The sequence below is a fragment of the Bos taurus genome, chromosome 16 (genome assembly GCF_002263795.3).
Source record: "Bos taurus isolate L1 Dominette 01449 registration number 42190680 breed Hereford chromosome 16, ARS-UCD2.0, whole genome shotgun sequence".
Classification (NCBI taxonomy): domain Eukaryota; kingdom Metazoa; phylum Chordata; class Mammalia; order Artiodactyla; family Bovidae; genus Bos; species Bos taurus.
In genome coordinates, this window is record NC_037343.1 from 45,329,955 (window position 1) to 45,351,324 (window position 21,370).

Below are 21,370 nucleotides of genomic sequence, written 5' to 3' on the forward strand. Positions count from 1 at the left end.
TGTTTCTATTGTTTCCCCATCAATATGCCATGAAGTGATGGGACTGGATACCATGATCTTCATTTTTTGAACGTTGAGTTTTAAGCCAGCTTTTTCACTCTCCTCTTTCACTTTCATCAAGAGGCTCTTTAGTTCCTCTTCACTTTCTGCTGTGTCATCTGCCTATCTGAGGTTATTGGTATTTCTCCTGACAGTCTTGATTCCAGCTTGTGCTTCATCCTGCCTGGCATTTTGCATGATGTACTTTGCATATAAGTTAAATAAGCCAGGTGACAATATACAGCCTTCTCACACCCCTTTCCAAATTTGGAACCAGTCTGTTGTTCCATGTCCAGTTCTAACTGTTGCTTCTTGACCTGCATACAGATTTCTCAAGAGGCAGGTCAGGTGGTCTGGTATTCCCATCTCTTGAACAGTTTTCCAGTTTGTTGTGATCCACACAGTCAAAGGCTTTAGTATAATCAATGAAGCAGAAGTAGATGTTTTTCTGGAAATCTCTTATGTTTTTTTTCTATGATCCAACAGGTGCTGGCAATTTGATCTCTGGTTCCTCTGCCTTTTCTAAATCCAGCTTGAATATCTGGAAGTTCTTGGTTCATGTACTGTTGAAGCCTCATTTGGAGAATTTTGAGCATTACTTTGCTAGCTTGTGAGATGAGTGCAATTGTGCAGTAGTTTGAATATCCTTTAGCATTGCCTTTCTTTGAGATTAGAATGAAAACTGACCTTTTCCAGTCCTGTGACAACTGCTGAGTTTTCCAAGTTTGATGGCATATTGAGTGCAGCATTTTAACAGCATCGTCTTTTAGGATTTGAAATAGCTCAGCTGGAATTCCATCACCTCTGCTAGCTTTGTTTGTAGTAATGCTTCTTAAGGTCCACTCGACTTCACATTCCAGGATGTCTGGCTCTAGGTGAGTGATCACACCATTGTGATTATCTGGGCCAGTAAGACCTTTTCTGTATAGTTCTTCTGTGTATTCTTGCACCCCTTCTTAATCTCTTCTGCTTCTGTTAGGTCCTTTTCACAATAGAACATAAACTTCAGGAAGGTGGGAACCATGTCTCCTGCTTGTCTGACCCTGGAAGCCCCAGAGCCTAGCCCAGTGCTTGGTATATAGTAAAGTGAAAGTGTTAGTTGCCCAGTTGGGTCCGACTCTTTTCTACCCAATGGACTATTGAGCCCTCCAGGCTCCTCTGTCCATGGAATTCTCCAGGCAGGAATACTGGAGTGGGTACCCATTCTCTTTTCTAGGAGATCTTCCTGACCCAAGGATCGAACCCAGGTATCCTGCATCACAGGCAGATTCTTTACTGTCTGAGCCACCAGGTAAGCATGTATACAGTAGGCACACAATAAACAGATGAAGAATTGGCCAAAAAAAAAAAAAATAGAAGCTAATGAATGTGCTTAGTAGTTGTAGCCCATTAATCTCACCTTTTTCTTGTTTATACTCTGACTAGAAATATTTATATCCTTTATATAGTTAATGTAATGAAGAATATGTGAAAAGAAAATAAAGAAACACTGGGAAAATATGTGGGGTAAAAACTTGATCCATGTGGTAAGAGAAAAAACAGAGCCTTGGTATTCATAGGGGATATGCTTTAAGGTCATGGGAATAGAGAATTGTCACATAGGAAGATGACTGAAATATCTTTATATTATTTGGTAATCATTATGGGAGGTAGAAACATGTTTAGATATGGCTGCCTTTTTCTCTTCTCCTGCTTCCCTCCTCCCAGTAAAAGCCAGACATGTTTTTATAAGCTGAATTAAACTACTCTGGGGAATTCATTTACCAGTATAAGGTTATCTTTGTTCACTCACTTAACCAACACTTGTGGGAACATACACTGTTTTAGCTTCCAGGAGCACAACAGTCATTAAACAAACTCAGTTTTGACCCGCGTGGCACTTCTGTGCCCGGTGGGGTAGTAGGACAAGACAATAAAGCAATAAATAGATTTACTGCTGGTGATAAATGCTATGAGGTGGTGTGACATAGAGTAATGAGAGGGAGGTTACATTGAAGCCACCAAGAATGAGAAGGCAACCATCAGAACAGCCAGGGAAAGAGCACAGGTGGCACAGGTGGTCATCATGAACCAGGGAAGAGCTTCACCCAGTCCATTCCTCTGATGGCATCTCTCACCACTCCACCTTGACTCACTGGTCCTCGAACACGCCAAGCAGGCTTTTGCCTCAGGCCCTTTGCCCGAAGTGTCTTCCAGCACTCTACTTGTTCACTTGACTCAGATCTATGCTCGATAAGGTAACGATGCTACAATATCCCTTCCTGTGTTAATTCAACACATATTGATTGAGCATCTATCATGTGCCAGGCACTGCTTCAAGCCCTGGGGGTAGATTGATCAGATGCAAGATTAATTTCCTGCTCTCACAGATCCTACATTCTACTTAGGGACAGAAAACAAACAAACAAAAAAAACCATAAAATGTCAGATAGTGGTACATGTAAGAGGATGAGCTTCTATTTTAGGTAAGGTGGTCAGAAGAGGCTTCCTTGAAGAAATAAGGTTTGAGCAAGGAGCTGCATGATCTAAGTAAGCCATGAGAAGACTGGGGAATGGGTGGGGGAAATTAGAGACAGAAACACAGCAAATTCAAAGTCCTAAGACAGAAACTATCTTTCAGAAGACCGCAGGAAGCAAAGACTTCCCTGGCAGCCCAGTGTCTAAGATGCTGCCGCTCTTCCAATGCAGGTGTCCTGGGTACTATCCCGAGTCAGGGAACTAGATCCCACATGCTACAACTCAGGGTTCCCATGCTGCAACTAAAGATCCTGCATGCTGCAGCTAAGACCCAGTGCAGCCAAACTTAAAAAATCAACAATAACACAGGAAGCTATCTCAACAAAGCTGTTATGTAAAAATTCCATTACAAATGCTGTGTCGCACACAGCTATATTTAAAATGGATAAACAACAAGAACCTACTGCATAGCACAGGGAACTCTGCTGGATGTTACATGGCAGCCTGGATGAGAGAGGAGTTTGGGGGAGAATGGATACATGTGTATGTATGACTCCATCCCTTTGCTGTTCACCTGAAACCATCACAAACATTGTTTGTTACTTGTGCTGTGCTTAGTTGCTCAGTCATGTCCGACTCCTTGCTGTGACCCCACAGGCTTTAGCCCGCCAGGCTTCTCTGTCCATGGGGATTCTCCAGGCAAGAATACTGGAGGGGGTTGCCATGCCCTCCTCCAGGGGATCTTCCCAACCCAGGAATCGAACTGGGGTCTCCTGCATTGCAGGAGGTTTCTTAACCAGCTGAGCTACAAGAGAAGCCCATCTGTTACTTGGCTATACCCCAATACAAAATTAACAATTTTTTCTTTTTTTTAATGTTGTGTCCCTCCAAAAGGATATGCTGAAGTCTCAACCCCCAGAACCTTACAATGTGATCTTATTTGGAAAAGGAGTTAGATAATTAGTTAAGATGAGATCATAGTGGAGCTAGGGGGACCCTTCATCCAATATGACTAGTGTCCTTAAGAGAAGATCATGTGGTGATGGGGGCAGAGATGGCAGGAAGGCAGCTGCAAGTCAAGAAACTCCAAGGACTGTTGGCCACCATCGGAAGCTGGAAGAGGCAAGAAAGAATCCTACCTCCAAAGAGGATGGCCCTGCTACATTTTGACTTTGGAGCTGTGTACCAACACGTTTCTGTTGTTCTAAGCCACCCAGTTTGTGGTGCTTTGTTACAGCAACCCCAGGAAACAAATACAATGCCTATTAGAAATTCAAGGCCTGGAGTTGAGGGGAGAGTCTGCGGCTTAAGGAGGTCAGTTTGGAGATACAGTTAGAATACTATTAGCAAATAGACTAGACTTCACTATAGAGAAGAATCCACCAGTCTGCTACAAACAGACAACTGGAGTTACACATATGTGAACAGAGGTCAACTTTTGAATTAGCAAGATGGTCTATATTCTAAGACACCTACACAAATTTAAGAGCAGAGTGATCACCATAGTATCAGATTAAATCAATGCCACAGCAAGAGCAAAGCAGAAAAAATCACCATATAATGGTAAACCATTAGACAATAAAAGCAGAACACTACGGGGACTTCCCTGGTGGTCCTGTGGCTAAGACCTCAGGCTCCTAATGAAGGGGACCCAGGTTCAATCCTTGGTCAGGGAATTAGATCCCACATGCCACAAGAAAGACCCAGGGCAGTCAAAATAAATAAATATTTTAAAAGCAAAAAAAAAATAAAACCAAAACCATTACATGAAATTCATGTTCCAATGAATATAATAAAAATGTCTTCAGTGGTGAAAATGGGATCAATAAATGTATATAATGGTACCTGGAATCTCAATACTTACCCAAGTGACAGAATTAAATATCAAAGAATTAGACAGAGAAAGTAACCCTGGGTGACACAAAAATGGGACAGTGAGCAGGCATAAGTGGAGAAAACTGGAAGGTCAAAGTCAACTTCCTTTAACAGTATACAATCTCTCTCCTAAAAGCTTCCGAATTCTAGAACAGAATGTGGTGATAGTCTTAGATCTAAATAAGACCCCAAAAATGAATGAAAAGAAAAGGTATCTTGAAGTAATCTAAACCTACACACTAGGAAACAACATTCTAGAATGGGATAAAATTCAGAACATCAGACTACTTCTCATAGTGACTACGAAAAATATAACACATCCATTTACAAAATGCTATCTTAAATTAGGGCTTCCCAGGTGGCACAGTGGTTAAAAAAAAAAATCCTCCTGCCAATGAAGGAGACGAAAGAGATGAAGGTTTGATCCCTGGGTCAGGAAGATCCCCTGGAGTGGGAAATGCAACCTTCTCCAGTATTCTTGTCTGGAAAATTCCAAGGACAGAGGAGCCTGGCAGGCTGCAGTCCATAGGGTCTCAAATGAAAGGTCCTGTTCATTAGGCTTTTGGGGGTGACGAAAGGTTGCCTGGGAAGACGGTCTACAGTGGTTGGCCTGGCTGACTGTTTAGGCCGGGTGCAGAGCTCTGGCCCCAGAGCTCAGGCCTCATCTGGAGGGAGTAGGCTGGGTTTTTCCTGGAGAAGCTGTTGTTCCCTTTACAGAAACTTTCCTACATTTTAATTTTTCTTTTCCTTTTCTAAAAAGTCTCTGAAGATGCCCATTTTTAACGAAATCTCATTGCATCTAAACTCCGGGTCCAAATTTGTATTCCAGCAGCCTGATAATCAAATTAAAAACTGTGTAGAATCCGTTCTAACCAACAATGATTCTCAGACTCCAGTGACTGTAAGTGGGTGTCTGGCAGCGAGAGGGATTTCCTGCCTGCTGTGTTTGATGAAATCTCTAGTTATGACATTGTTATGTCACCAAGACACATAGCTTGCCAAACCTCATCCAGGACATTTATGTGGGTTTTCCCGAATTCCCTTCAGCAGCTTAAATCCTCGATGCGATTGCCAGCTACCAGAGAAATTAAACAGGGAATATTCAGGAAATCTAAAGTGACTAACAGTTCACAGTTGCACAATCATTTCTCACAGCCATTTTCCATGGCTGGGAAACAAACTTGAGGGTACAGTGGAACCCAGGAAAGTGTTCACACAGTCTGAGGTCCAGAGTCTACAGACATATTGCAGATACTTCTGGTTCTATTCCTGGAAGGACGGTGTTTCTGTCATGAACGTCTCTGCCTGGGGCTTGTTCAATGATGTCCCAATAGTCACGATTAAACACAATCTGAACTGTGTTAGCAAAGGTCAATGTTTAAGTCTTATAGGTACATGATCACCTTTCCCTCCTAAAAATAGTGAATTCCTAGTGTTGGGAGCTAGCCAAATCTGCTGCTGCTGCTGCTGCTGCTGCTGCAAAGTCGCTTCAGTCGTGTCTGACTCTGTGAGACCCCAGAGACGGCAGCCCACCAGGCTTCCCCATCCCTGGGATTCTCCAGGCAAGAACACTGGAGTGGGTTGCCATTTCCTTCTCCAATGCAGGAAAGTGAAAAGTGAGAGTGAAGTCACTTAGTCGTGTCTGACTCTTAGAGATCCCGTGGACTGCAGCCTACCAGGCTCCTCCGTCCATGGGATTTTCCAGGCAAGAGTACTGGCAAATCTAGACATCACTTAATAGTGTTACAGGACTTTCAGAGATAAAGGTGTCCAGGAAGAAACTATGATTCTTAGGAAAGTAGAAAAGATCAATGTCAGCTGTCTAAGCTCATTCATAAGTGTATGCAAACAGAACAACCAAAGGCCAGAAAATACAACATACTACTGTTTGAAATGGACTGAAAAGAAATCTTCCACAAAATGGAAAACAGAATTTTTGGATAAGGATTATAGACTTCTGGAATCCCCTCTATTTTTAGACATAATAAGAACCAAAACCTTCCATGAAAACTTAACTTTTTATAATAGGCTTGTTTAATCTCAGACTTTCCTGTGGCGGTTAATTTATATTTATATATAAACTGAATTATATATTAAGTTGTTTATTTGCAAAATAAGTTGCATGCACTATCTCTGTCCCCATTCATCCTGTAACTAACAAAGAGAGGTGGGGGTGGGGGAACTCAAACTCTCTAAAATCCTGCTTGGGTAAAGTGTCCTATGTATCTGCAGACCCATCTCACAAACTCATCAAATGTTACACTCAGCGCTTGTCTACCCTCCAGGATATGTGCTGCCGCCAGATGGAAATTCCACTGACTAAATTAAAACACACTAATTGGGCATCAAATTTCTCCTGAAAATGTTCCTTCCCAGCATCACAGATGAGGTATCGTGTGGGTGTCGGATGTACGACTAAGAGGAAATTCATTCTTTCTGCACAAATAAATCATTCAGATTCACTTTGCTAAACTTTCTTATTGGTTCCTGGAAATGATCAAACGTAGGGTGTGGGAATCTAACTGCTCAAACATTCAAAAGGTTTATTCAGTGAATGGGAAAACAAGAGTAGTTGAAACGAGACAGCTAAATCATTTATAATAGATAAGATGTGGTCTTCTGCAAAACAATACTAGAAAGTCAAAGGCTACATCTGAGACACAGAGGTGTACAGATCACAAAACGTGATGTGCACAAGTATTTTCGCCCTCGAAATAATTTGCTAAATGTTTTGAAGAACCAATTTTAAGACTTTCTGTTCCAAGATTAATTCCTAATTTGTAGTATCACCAAAAACACACTGTATAACAGTAACCTTATAGTCAAGGAATTTTCATCAATGTGTCATTCAGGTTCATGAATTGCAATGACTATAACAGTTCTCTAGCTATTGTGCAGCTTTCATGATGATTAAATGATAACTTGAGGCACCTTCCCTGGTGGTCCAGTGGTTAAGACTCCACCTTACAATACTGGGGAATTGGGTTTGATCCCTGATTAGGGATCTAAGATTCCACATGTTGCAGAACAACTTAGCCCAAGTTCCACAACTACTGAGTTATCAAGCTGCAGTAAAGATCGCACATGATGCAACCAAAATCCTGCACGCAAAACTGAGACCCAAAGCAGCCAAAGAAAGAAAAATACTTTTTAAAAAATAAAAATAAAATACAACTTGAACCTCCAAATTTTGCTCAGAATAGTTGACCTGACCTAAAGGCCACTGAGGATGTCTATTTTATTTTATATTGGACTATAGTTGATTCACAGTGTTGTGTTAGTTTCAGGCACACACAAAGTGAACTGGTCATACACATACGTATGTCTATTAATTTTCAAATTCTTTCCTCATTTAGGTTGTTACAGAATGAGCAGAGTTCCTTGTGCTATATAGTAGATGCTTGTTATTCATCACTTTTATGTACAGTAGTGTGTATATGTCAATCCCAAACTCCTAATTTATCCCTCCTCCCAACCTTTCGCCTTTGGTAACCATACGTTTGCTTTTTATGTCTGTGAATCTCTTTCTGTTTTGTAAATAACTTCATTCGAAACCAAGGATGTTTATATAGACATTAAAAGGCTCTGGATTCCTGAGATCAAAGTCAACATCAACAGTGACAAATGAAGTTAATAGCCTTTTGGCATGAATTCAGACTTAATAGGAAGTGATGAAGACCCTCCATGGTCTTCCTCCCCCAAACCAGTAACATCGTGAGAAAAACACTTTTAGAGGCAGATTAGACAAAAACCTGACCAGTTCAGTTCAGTCCTCCTCAAAACTCAAAGATCATCAAAAACAAGAAAAATCTTAAAAACTGTCACAGTACCAAGGAACCTAGGGGGACATGAAGACACTGTTTTAGGTGGTCTCCTGGAACAGATAAAGTACATTAGGTAAAAACTAAGAAAATCTGAATAAATGATTCACTTTAGCTGATAATCTATCAATATTGGTTCTTTAATTCTAAGTACTATAAAGTTTATTTTAAACATACTTATGGCTATTTTTTTATATGCCATAGCTTCGTGTCTATCAGTTCAAATAAAAATTATATAGATAGAGAAAACCAAAAAGAAAAAGATGAAAGCACTAAAATGTTAACATCTGTGGACTCTGGGTGAAGGTACTAGAGAATTCTTTGCACTAACCTTGCAACTTTTCTGCAAGTCTGAAATTTTGTCAAAATTTTAAATACTTGTCATAAACAAAAAGAGATATATACTAAAATGTATATACATATATTTGTAACATGTGCAATAGACAATGAATTAATTCATCAATATATAAATCATAAGAAAAAACAAATGCCACAATAAAAAAAGAGAAATGAGCAAATAAACCACAAAAGAAATATGAGGGCTAACCATCATATGCATATGCACGTATATATACATATGTACATATGGATACACACACACATATATATATACATATATTCAATGTGTATGTATATATATACATATATATGTATATATATTCAACTTCAGTACCAATAGGAGAAATGCACATTTTCTGAGAGCTATGCAAAAATTTTGTCTACTAAAGCAACCCTCAAAAACAAAGAAACAAGAAAAAAAAATCTGAAATTAACCCAAAACTCCAAAGTTGAAGAGCATATCATTAACTGAACACTGTACTTCTACTAGGTGTCCCAAAAATCTGGTTGCCATTTAGCAACTGAAAAAGTTTTGAAAGATGATCCGTCTCTTTGATTCAACATTTTCTTTACTTGGTAGAATTTATCCTGAGGAAAGAAGCAGAGAGATGGAAAATTACATACAAGGCAGTTCATTATAACATTATTTAGGAGACTTCCCTGGTGGTCCAGTGGTTAAGACTTCGCCTTCTAATGCAGGGGATGCGGGTTCAACCCCTGGTCAGGGAGCTAGGATCCCACATGCCTCCTGACCAAAAAAAAAACAAAACATAAAAAGAAGTAGTACAGTGTAACAAATTCAATAAAGACTTTGAAAATGATCCACATCAAAAAATCTTTAGGGAAAAAAACATTACTTATAATAATATTATGTTCAGAGTCTAATACTCGAGACTGGTCGGTCATCATACAGATACAATCGTGCTGTATCCGTATGATGGATTACGAAGTAGCTATGAAAAAATCCTGTTGTGAAAGGGTGCTTAGTGACAATGGGGATAATATCGTTGTTAACAATACATGCACTGTCAACAGCAGTCATCTTTGGGTGCTGTCATGATTTTGTGGGCAGTAACTTTCGGACACCATGAAAAGAGATTCTACACGGTTGTAGGATATAAGCACAGCTGCGATTCTATTCTTGATGAATGCAATGGCTCTCATGGAGGCTGATGAGCCTTAGGAAGAGCTAAAGATGAGAAATGGCATGGGCTTCATGATAAAATACTGAATTTTCCCAACTTGAAAAAAATCTATATATTCACCCATTTTGCAAGTATCTAAGTAGTCAAAATCGTTTGCTAGGGGCTCTGTGAGGGAAGTGGAGAAATCTACAAAGTTGGATAATGGATATTCTCTGTTCTAAACGAGTTTACAATTTAGCAGGGATGGTCAAAACAATTTTACAAAAAACTATAATACAAGGCAGAACACTGGAGGAGAAAGTATATTCAATTGAGATGAAAATTAAGGACAGGGTATCTGAGAGGAGATCTGCAAAGAGACTCATTTTTTAACTGGCTGCCATTGCCATGGGAAACAGCAGGGATGAAATGTGCAAGGATAGTACAGGGAACAGAGTGAAAAGGGAGAGATGGGGGGAAAGGCTTATTCAAGAAAGGAAGTAGAGGACTTCCCTGGTGATTCAGTGGTCAAGAATCTGCCTGCCAGTGCAGGGGACACAGGTTCGATCTTTGGTCTGGGAAGATTCCACATGCTGCAGGGCAACTAAGCCCATGTGCCATGAGTACTGAAGCCTGTGCCCTGGAGCCAGCACTTCACAAGAGAAGCCACCAAAATGAGAAGTCCAAAAACTGCAACTAGAGAAAGCCGTAGTGCAGCAACAAAGACTCAGTGCAACCAAAAATACAAATAAATCATGTTTTTAAAGAAAGAAAGGGAGTAGAGGGAGCTAAGGATTGGAAAGATTCGCTAAAGACAGATTAAAAAGCCTTAAACACCCATCTGAGAAGTTTGAACTTAATATGTTAAGTAAAGTGAAGTGAAAGTTGCTCAGTCATGTCCAACTCTTTGCAATCCCATGGACTATACAGTCCGTGAAATTCTCTAGGCCAGAATATTGGAGTGGGTAGCCCTTCCCTTCTCCAGGTGATCTTCCCAACCCAGGGACTGAACCCAGGTGGCCCATATTGCAGGTGGATTCTTTACCAGCTGAGCCACAAGGGAAGCCCAAGAATACCGGAGTGGGTAGCTTTTCCCTGCTCCAGCGGATCTTCCCGACCCAGAAATTGAACTGGGGTTTCCTACATTGCAGATGGATTCTTTACCAACTGAGCTATCAGGGAAGCCCATGTTAAGCAAATGTAGTTATTAAAGTTTCTCCCAGTGATTTGAAAGTCTGAGAAAACCTGCTACCTCAGTCTGTAAAGAATCTGCTTGCATTGCAGGAGACCCAGGTTCAATCCCTGGGTCGGGAAGATCCCCTGGAGAAGGAAATAGCAACCCACTCCAGCATCCTTGCCTGGAAAATCCTATAGACAGAGGAGCCCGGCAGGCTGCAGTCCATGGGGATGCAAGAAGTTGGGCATGACTTAGTGACTTTCACTTTCATTTTCAAGATGAATCTGACTCTCATTGCTGACTTCCATCCAGAGAAATCTTCCCAGTGCAGAACAATGCAACTGCAAACAAAATATTCTAAAACATCCTCATAAATAGGTTGCTAAACTGGCAAAAAAGTAAGTAAAATCTTCAGAGACCTGACAAAAGAAGAAAGCCTGACTCTAAGCAGGTAAGAAAATGATGAAGTTGGCATTTGCTCTGAGGGCATCAGCCATTTCCTGATGGCCTAGACCAGAAGTCAGAAAACTATGGCCCAGGGACTAATCTATCACCTCTTTTTATAAATAAAGTTTTATTGGAACCCAGCCCTACACATTCATTTATGTGTTGTCCCTAGCTGCTTTCATTCTAAAATAGCAGAGATAAGTAGATGCCACAGAGACCATGTGGTCTGCAAAGCCTAATATATTTACTCTGTGACTCTTGGCAAAAAAAGTTTGCTGACTCTTGGTCCTGAGTTTTCATGGGTTGAGTTTATGGGATTGGGGAAACAAACCCAGGCATGTGCATAGAGTAGGATGCCTCATGAAAGAGTGAATAAAATTGGGATCCTAAAAGGTGACACCTTCTGTAGATGAATTAGGAGAATGCTTGTCTGAAAAGGGAGATGAAGGGGATACTTGCTTGTTCATATCTTAGCTGCAGTAGAAAGGAAAATGTTTTCTTTGAGAATTCCTACCCCAAGTCCATCCTCACATAGGTCAGAACCCACATTATCTCTGAGATGGTCCAAAAAAAGTCTTAGCCAAAACTTCAGTTTATTGAAGTGATCCTGTCTCAGAAGTGCCCCTAGGTGTCTAGCATAAACAAACAGGAATCCTTGAATTCCCATAGATAAAGTTCCAGAGAATCAAAGTTTCAAATCAAAAAGCACAAAATGCATGAGGAAACAAGTTACACAAGGGAAAAAATTGTCAACTTAGAGTTTTATATACATGAAACTATCTTATAAGAAGGAGGGTTAAAAAAAAGGACATCTATAAGCCAACAGAAACGGATAGATCTTTCAATTAACATATCACCCCAAAAGGAATGTTCAAAAGAAATATATTGTAGAGAGAGAGTAAAACTAAGCAGAAAAAACAAACATCAAGAGTAGACCCACAAAAAAAAAAAAAAAAGACTGCTGATATTGGAATTATTAGAGACCAAATGTAAAACAGTATGTCTACTATAATTTTAAAAATAAAAGAAAATATCAGAGAAGAAAAATGAGATTATTAAAAATGAACAAGCATATTTGAAATAGAACCAAATACAATATCTAAAAATGACAAGTATGACACTGATATTGTTGTTGTTCAGTCACCCAGTCATGTCTGACTCTTTGCAATCCCATGGACTGCAGCACACCAGGACTCCCTTTTCCTCACCATCTCCCACAGTTTGCCCAAGTTCATGTCCATTGCATCAGTGCAATAATGTTGATACTACAAAGTATATTAATGTTAAGTAGCAGATGCAGTGAAAGAGAATAATAACAGATTGGAAGATAGATGTGAAAAAATTATACAAAATCCAACACAGAGAAACAGAAATAGAAAATACAAGAGAGATAAGAGACACAAAGGACAGAGTAAGAAGGTTTATTACTCATCAAACTTATAGAAGGGGAGGAAAGAATAGGGAGGAGGCAAAAGAAGTAATGCCTAACATTTTCCCAGAACAAATGAAATACAACATTCCTCAAATATAAATGAAAGAACTTCCATAAACCAGCAATGATCAACAAAAAGAAAGTCTTTAAAGACAGAAAGAAAAGATGATACCTGCAAGAAAAGACAATTAAACTGACCAATAATTTTTCATCAATAATGATAATATTAAAAGACAGTGAAATAACACTTTCAAACTTCTGAGGAAAAAATTGTCAACTCAGAGTTGTACATACATGAAATCATCTCTTGAGAAGGAGGGTGATAAAAAAAGACATCTACCAGCAAACAAAAACTGATAGAATTTTCAATCAACATATCAACTTCCAAAGGAACTTTCAAAAGAAATATATAGTAGGGAGATAAAAAACTAACCCTAAATAACATCTGAGGGACAAAAAGGCATGATGAACAAAAAAGATATAAAGTTAAATTAAATAAATATTGACTATATAAACAATGATAACAATGTCTAATTAGGGGTGATGGAGAAAGGGAATACAATTATAAACAATGCAATGAAAAGTGGGAGGCAGCAATTTGAGTTAACATATTCCCAAAGTTTTTATCGTATTTTTCAGGAGGATAAAAATAATCTTTTTAGACTTTTCTATGTCAAGTATGCATTTTACAATCTATATAAGCACATTAAAAAAGAAAAACAGAGGGTAAAACTTCTAAATTGGGATGAGAAAAATATAATAAGTACCAAAAAAGCCTTTCCTTTCTCCAGGGGATCTTCCCAACCCAGGTATCCAACCCAGGTCTCCTGTATTGCAGGCAGATTCTTTACTATCTGAGCCTCTAGGGAAGCTGAAAACCAAGGAACTGATCCCAAATCTGTGCATTTGTTTTTCCCTTTTCTTCTTATTTCGCATTCACTTTGTAAACACTGCCAAGCTTTGGTGCAGGTCTCCACATCCCAGGATTAGAAGAACTGATGCCCTAACAAGAAATGATAATGCAGAACTAGGAAGATAATTTAGCCGCCACCACAGCCCCGAATTAAAACTCTTTTGGTCACACAATACCCATGGCAATAAGAGTGACATCTCTAACATGCAAACTTAAACCTTTTTAATGCCCACCCTCCCCTATTTTAGCACCGAGTCTGAACTTCAGTTCTATGATGACCTCCAAGACCTTCTAGAACTAACACCCCAAAAGATGTCCTTTTCATCATAGGGGATGGGAATGCAAAAGTAGGAAGTCAAGTGATACCTGGAGTAACAGGCAAGTTTGGCCTTGGAGTACAAAATGAAGCAGGGCAAAGGCTAACAGAGTTCTGCCAAGAGAAAGCACTGGTCATAGCAAACACCCTCTTCCAACAACACAAGAGAAGACTCTACTGATCAGATGGTCAATACCAAAATTGGATTGATTATATTCTATGCAGCCAAAGATGGAGAAGCTCTATACAGTCAACAAAGACAAGTCAGGAGCTGACTGTGGCTCAGATCATGAACTCCTTATTGCAAAATTCAGACTTAAATTGAAGAAAGTAGGGAAAACCACTAGACCATTCAGGTATGACCTGAATCAAATCCTTTACGATTTAACAGTAGAAGTGACAAATAGATTAAAGGGATTAAATATGATAAACAGAGTGCCTGAAGAACTATGGATGGAGGTTCATGACATTGTACAGGAGGCAGTAATCAAGACTATCACCAAGAAAAAGAAATGCAAAAAGACAAAATGGTTGTCCGAGGAGGCCTTACAAATAGCTGAAAAAAGAAGAGAAGTAAAAGGCAAAGGAGAAAAGGAAAGATATATCCATCTGAATGCAGCATTTCAAAGAATAGCAAGAAGAGATAAGAAAGCCTTCCTCAGTGACCAATGCAAAGAAATAGAGGAAAACAATAGAATGGGAAAGACTAGAGATCTCTTCAAGAAAATTAGAGATACCAAGGGAACACTTCATGCAAAGATGGGCACAATACAACAGAAGTGATATGGACCTAACTGAAGCAGAAGATATTAAGAGACGTGGCAAGAACACACAAAAGAACTATATAAAAAAGATCTTAATGAACTCAGATAACCACAATGCTGTGATTACTCACCTAGAGCCAGACATTCTGGAATGTGAAGTCAAGTGGGCCTTAGAAAGCATCACTACGAACAAAGCTAGTGGAGGTGATGGAATTCCAGCTGAGCTATTTCAAATCCTAAAAGATGATGCTGTGAAAGTGCTGCACTCAATATGCCAGCAAATTTGGAAAACTAAGCAGTGGCCACAGGACTGGAAAAAGTCAGTTTTCATTCCAATCCCAAAGAAAGGCAATGCCAAAGAATGTTCAAACTACCTCACAATTGCACTCATCTCACACGCTAGCAAAGTAATGCTCAAAATTCTCCAAGCCAGGCTTCAACAGTATGTAAACCAAGAACTTCCAGATATTCAAGCTGGATTTAGAAAAGGCAGGGGAACCAGAGACCAAATTGCCAACATCTGTTGGAACATTGAAAAAGCAAGAGAGTTCCAGAAAAACATCTATTTCTGCTTCATTGACTATGCCAAAGTCTTTGACTATGTGGATCTAACTGTGGAAAATTCTGAAAGAGATGGGAATACCAGACCACCTGACCTGCCTCCTGAGAAATCTGTATGCAGGTCAAGAAGCAACAATTAGAACCTGACATGGAAAAGACTGATTCCAAATTGGGAAAAGAGTATGTCAAGGCTGCATATTGTCGCCCTGCTTATTTAACTTATATGCAGAGTACATCATGTGAAATGCCAGGCTGGATGAAGCACAAGCTGGAATCAAGATAGATAGGAGAAATATCAATAACTTCAGATATGCAGATGCCACCATCCTTACGGCAAAAAGCGAAGAGGAACTAAAGAGCCTCTTGATGAAAATGAAAGAAGAGAGTGAAAAAGTTGGCTTAAAACTCAACATTCAAAAAACAAAGATCATGGCATCCAGTCCCATCACTTAATAGCAAATATATCGGGAAACAATGGAAATAGTGAGAGACTTAATTTTGGGGGGGCTCTAAAATCACTCCAGTATTCTTGCCTGGAGAATCCCAGGGGCAGGGGAGCCTGATGGGCTGCCATCTATGGGGTCGCACAGAGTTGGACACGACTGAAGCGACTTAGCAGCAGCAGCAGCAGCAAAATCACTGCAGGTGGTGACTGCAGCCATGAAATTAAAAGATGCTTGCTCCTTTGAAGAAAAGCTAAGACCAATCTAGACAGCACATTAAAGAGCAGAGACCTTACTTTGCCTACAAAGATCCATCTAGTCAAAGCTGTGTTTTTTCCAGTAGTCATATATGGATGTGAGAGTTGGATCATAAAGGAAGCTGAGCACCGAAGAACTGATGCATTTGAACTGTGGCGTTGGAGAAGACTCTTGAGAGTCCCTTGGACTGCAAGGAGATCAAACCAGTCAATCCTAAAGGAAATTAGTCCTGAATATTCATTGGAAGGACTGGTGCTGAAGCTGTAGCTCCAGTACATTGGCCACCTGATGCAAAGAACTGATTCATTGGAAAAGACCCCGATGCTGGGAAAGATTGAAGGCAGGAGGAGAAGGGGACAACAGAGGATGAGATGGTTGGATGGCACCACTGACTTGATGGACATGAGTTTTGAGCAGACTCCGGGAGCTGGTGATGGACAGGGAAGCCTGGCAGGCTGCAGTCCATGGGGTCGAAAAGAGTCGGACACAACTGAGTGACTGAACTGAACTGAACATCTAATGGCAGAAAGGGAAGAGGAACTAAAGAGTTTCTTGATAAGGGTGAAGGAAGAGAGTGAATAACCTGGCTTAAAACTCAACATTCATAAAACAAAGTTCATGGAATCCAGTTCCATCACTTCATAGCAAATAGATGGAGAAATAGTGGAAACAGGGACAGATTTTTATCTTCTTCGGCTCCAAAATCACTGCAGACAGTGACTGCAGCCACAAAATTAAAAGACATTTGCTTCTTGGAAGAAAAGCTACGACAAACCCTTGACAGCATTTTAAAAAGCAGAGACACCACTTTGCCAAAAAAGGTCCATATAGTCAGAGTTATAGTTTTTCCAGTAGTCATGTATGGATGTGAGAGTTGGACCATAAGGAAGAATTGATGCTTTCCAAGTGTGGTGTTGGAGATGACTCTTGAGAATCCCTTTGTCTGCAAGGAGATCAAATCAGTCAATCCTAAGGGAAATCAACCCTGAATATTCACTGGAAGGACTGATGCTGAAGATGAAGCTCCAGTACTTTGGCCACCTGATGCAAACAGCTCACTCACTGGAAAAAGACCCTGATGCTGGGAAAGATTAAAGGCAAAGGGAGAAGAGGGTGACAGAGGATGAGATCGTTGGATGGCATCACCGACTCAATGGACATGAGTTAGAGCAAGCTCTGGGAGATGGTGAAGGACAGGCCAGCCTGGAGGGCTGAAGTCCATGGGGTTGCAAGGAATCAGACATGACTTAGTGACTGAATAACAACACATATTGAATCCTGATTGGGACCAGGCCATGATCTAAATACTTTTAGGTGTACAATCTTATTTATCTGAACAGTAACCCTACAGAGTAGGAAGCACTGTTAGCCCCAGCTCATAGCTAGTGACAGAGTGGGGATTCAAACTCATCCCTCCAAATACAGACCCTTCATCACGGCAGCATTTTCCTTATTCTTCTTTTACCCTGAAGAAAAGAAAATCTCTCTTACCAGGGAACCAACTTGGTAAAATCACACCACGTTGGCCTTTTAAAAAATATTATTTTTATTTCTTTGGCTATTTCAGATCTTAGGGCTTCTCAGGTGGCAAAGTGGTAAAGAATCTGCCTGCCAATGCAGGAGACCCAAGACATATAGGTTTGATCCCTGGGTCAGCAATATCCCCTAGAGAAGGAAATGGCAACCCGCTAAAGTATTTCTGCTTGGAAAATCCCATGGACAGGGAAGCTTGGTCCACAGGGTCGCAAAACAATTGGCCACGACGGAGCACACACACAAGCACTGGCTACATACTGGCTTTGTAGGGTCTTACTTGTGGCTCGTGGGCTCTTTAGTTGTGGCATGTAGGATCTTAGTTCCCTAACCAGGAATCAAACCCAGGCCTCCTGCACTGGAAGCTAGGAGTCTTAGACACTGGACCTCCAGGGAAGTCCCCATACCAAGTTATTTTAGAACTAAATCCAAAGAAGTAAATAGCTCTAAGTTTTCCTGCTTTCATATAATGATGTAACTTTCCATATGTGTTGTGTGTGCTGAACTATTAGCTTGTGCCTATATAACCATACCTCATCTATGTTGGTGGCAGTGAAGGAGTGAAATGTATTTCTGAAATCTCTTAATGAAGAGCTGACATTAATATTTTTAATTAATTAATTAATTTGGCAAGGGGCTAGAGCACACCCTACTGGCCAGCTCATGGGAAATACAGGATTTACTTGGAAGAAAATGTCATGTTAAAATTTAAAGATAAAAATCAGATTAGTGTTTCAAAGAAATTTGAAAAAAATTGTCTTATAAACATCTATACATTAATGTATCTATAGGGCAATAAAAAAAGGGTTTCAAGTTCTAGAAATGGGATAAAACTAGAAATATAATAACTGCCAACAGCATCAAATGTTTGTTAAGGGAGCATTAAATGAAAAAGTGGCCCAGTTAAAAGAAAACTATACAAACAGCCCTCCAAAACTCATACTAAGCAAATACAGGTAGGCCCTGGCCCTAACACTTAAACCAGTAGACAGATAAATTAAAACCAGCCTGTTTGGTCTTTTCCCAGGCTGAATATACTGCATAAATATATATATATATTTAGGGGGAAAGCTAAGAAGGTGAAGTAATATCCTTCATTAATATCCCTGGGAAAAATGGAAGTTGTAAAGAAAATCTTTTTCTATGAAACTTTTCAAATGACTGCTAAATTTGAAAGCTCCATGCAGACTTTGTTTCGATGAGGCAGTCCTCATGGGTGAATCTCAGCCCTTATCAGTGTGAGTGTCTGAGTGTCTAAAATAATCCACAAAGTTTATTGGAAATACTGTGTGTATATATATGTATGTATGTATGTATATTTCCAATACATGTACATGTGCATGTATCTATGTGTGTGTGTGTGCCCAGATGTTTCCAAAACGTAAAGTGACAACTAAACAAATGAGCTATATGAAATGCAATTCTTTTATTGTCATGTTTTTTTTAGTTGCACACATCTATAAATTAGTTTTTTGAAAGTGCATATCTATATATATCATGAATAGAAAAAGCTCTAGGACTAAGCAGTTATGCAGAAAGTGTCTCACTTTAAAATATATCTCTATAAACAAGTCAAAATACAAAAACATCTGTAATCAAGATGAATAAATGCCAAATTGTGATCCTCTTCTGCAGGATTCATGTAATATCAAAACAGAAATTCAGAAGGGTTGCAAGGCCCCTCTCTGGCACAATGTGAGCTTACACACAACTTGCAAAGATGCTGGGAGAGGACAGACAGGAACAATGTCCTCAGGAAAGCAGAGATTGTGATCGTAAGATTTCTGAGCCAGAACCTTCCCCTGTTCTTACTCCAAGGACAGCCTCTTCTTACTCTTAGAGAAGCACAAGTGTAAAGTGACATTCTGGGTCAATGTGATATAAGTCTAATGTTCTAGATGCTATGTTTAGAATCTTTTATATAAAATAACATCAGATAATATAAATTCCTTGGGAGGTGACCTCAAAATTAGATGGATTTGGAGAGATGTGAAAAAACATTCTGACTTTAAATTTATTCCTTACTGGAGATAATTTAAAACATGCTAGATTCAGTACAAAGAAGGTACTTTCCCCCCTAAACCTCTAGACTAGTGTTCTAATCTGTGAAAAGTCACCAAATGATCACTTGATAAACACAAAAGGCTCATTTCAACTTGCTTAGCATTTTCCTTTTAAACTCTTCCCCAAATATTCCACATTATTATTGACATGCTAGTGCTATTACAAAATATTATTAATAGAGTCTTAGATAAGAGATTTGTGGGGTTAAGTCTTCTCATGTAATTCGTCCACAGCTGAGAAAGCCATATTATGTGAATATCATTATAAGCAAAATTCAGTAAGCCATCAGCTATAACTGGTTTTTCCTCCAAAATGAATAAATCAAAATGTGTATTTTGGGGAGGGGGATAAATTAGGAGTTTGGAACTAAAATATACACATTCTATCTAAAATAGATAATCAATAAGAGCCTACTGTATAGCACAGGAAACTATACTCAATATCTTATAATAACCTATAATAGAAGAGAATGTTAAAAAAAGAAAAAATTATACATATATATATATATAACTGAATCACTTCATTGTATCTCTGAAACTAACACTACATTGTAAGTTGACTCTATTTCAATAAAGAAAAATTTTTAAGATGTTTATTTTGCAAGTTTTAAATAGATCAGAAGAAAAAAATTGGATTCATGAGGAATGACTCCTGTGATTTTGTGGGTTTTGTTTTTTTTTTATAATTTACCAAAACATTAGCCCCTCATTCGGCTCCCAGCTCCCAATCCTATAGTGAGTATCCTGTTGATCTTCTTTCTCTAAAGAAGGGGTGTGTTTGATGGTTGCTCTAGTGATTATCACTGTTTAATGAATGGGAGAATGTAAAAGCTCACCAGTAAGGCCAAAGCCCAAATTACAGCTGTATTGTGGCGACTTGAAATAGTGCAACTAGGGTTCCTTTTGGGTGAAACTTGAGCTCAGCTAAGTCCCCATTCATTAAATGCTGGACTGTGAGGTCTGAAAAGATGTTCTCTGGCAAGTTCCCATGCTGATCCCTTTTTTACACTGATAACAGTTGTATGGGTAAGCTGTAAACTTTAGTGAAATCAAAATGGGGTTGGGGGGAAATCTGTGTAACTGTGAATCAAAAAATCTAGTTGATTCGTAAGAAAGTTAGCATTAGTTATGCCTAATTGCCATCATTTCCTAAAATAATACCAAATGGCAATAAGAAAACTTAACAGAAAGATGGAACAACTGAACTGTTGATAAGTAGCCTAGCCATGAAAATGACCTAAGAAAATGACCCAAAAGAGCACATCAAAATGGGGAGATAGAGTTCTCTTGGCTAAATATCTTGCACATAAAAGAGTTTTGTTTTCTTGTTTTATCTTTCTTTCTTTTCTTTTTACTTTCTTTCTTCTTTTTTTTTTTTTTTTTGGAGTTTAAGGCCTTGAATTCAAAATTAGGCCTTTGAATTAAATTTAAAAGAAAGTAAGTAAATAACAGTGTGGAGAAGGCAAATCATTTCGTGCAGTGTAAAGTTAATAGTTAACCTGATAATGAGGTCGCAATCTCATTCCATATGTTAAACTACCCCAATTAGGCAGCGCTAAATGTCTAACTATCCGGCATTACTGCTGAAATGCAAAAAGGGCCTCTGCAGAGACCAAAGAGGTCAGCAGGAGGTCTCTGGCCTCTACTCAACAGAGTACCATTCAGGGGATTTGTTCTAGTTAAAACTGGAGGGTTTCTGTCTGTTTGCTTTTTTTCTTACTTTAGTTACTCTTGGTTTGTTATCATTTGTATTATTTATTTTACGGTTAAACTATAAGCCTAAGTTGCATCACTGGCGCCCTGAGAAA